This window comes from Octopus bimaculoides, chromosome 28, assembly GCF_001194135.2.
Source record: "Octopus bimaculoides isolate UCB-OBI-ISO-001 chromosome 28, ASM119413v2, whole genome shotgun sequence".
NCBI classification, from domain to species: domain Eukaryota; kingdom Metazoa; phylum Mollusca; class Cephalopoda; order Octopoda; family Octopodidae; genus Octopus; species Octopus bimaculoides.
Window position 1 is genome coordinate 5,176,108 of NC_069008.1, and position 1,122 is coordinate 5,177,229.

The following is a 1,122-nucleotide window of genomic DNA, read 5'->3' on the forward strand; positions in this document are numbered from 1 at the left end:
TATATATATGTATGTGTATAAATATGTATGTGTGTGTATATAGATATAATTATATACATATATATACACACAAACATATATATATATACATACATATATATATACATATATATATATACACACACATATATATATATATATACATACACACATATACATACATATATATAGATATACATACATACACATATATATATATATATACATACATATATACACATGCATACATATATACACATACATACATATATACACATACATTCATACACACACATACATACAAACACATATACATACACACACACATATACATACACACATACACACACACATACATATACACACACACATACATATACATACATACATATATATGTATATATGACCTGGCCGACTAGCAAACCGGGTGGCATCATTCAAAAGCTACAACAATGCAAGGAAGCGCATCGTGACTAGCAGTGTATAACACCATCCGATTGTTTCATTGATAGATCGATACAGTATTACAGCGATGTGTCTACACATGCACAAATGATTGCACACGCATATATACATACATTTATACATACATATATGTGTGTGTGTATGTGAAAGAGAGTGTGTGTGTGTGTGTCTGTGTGTGCGTATGTATGTATATAGGTATTTATATATATATGTATGAGTGTGTATAGAGTATATGCATATATACATATATACGCAAATACATGCACATACGTATGCATGCAGGCACACAAACACACACATACACACACACACAAACATACACCATGGGGCTGTGCATGGGTCTGTCTGCACAAGACATTTGGCTCCAGTTTTCAATGAAGTCGCCAAGCTGAATGACCAAGCTCCCTGTTATGCTAATTATTATAATTATTGTTATTATTATTATTATTATTATGATCGGTTTTGCTTCATTTCTTTTTTTTTTTTTTTGTTGTCTTTGGTCAATTTTCTGACAAAAGATTCTTAAGACGGTTTTCTCTAAGACTTTGGTGAGATCAAAACACGAGCCAAAATAATTATCTGAGATTCATTACCCAAATACACAATACTCACACGAGCAGCATAGACAAAAAAATTAGCATATTTGAATTACATGTATATATATATATATATATATAT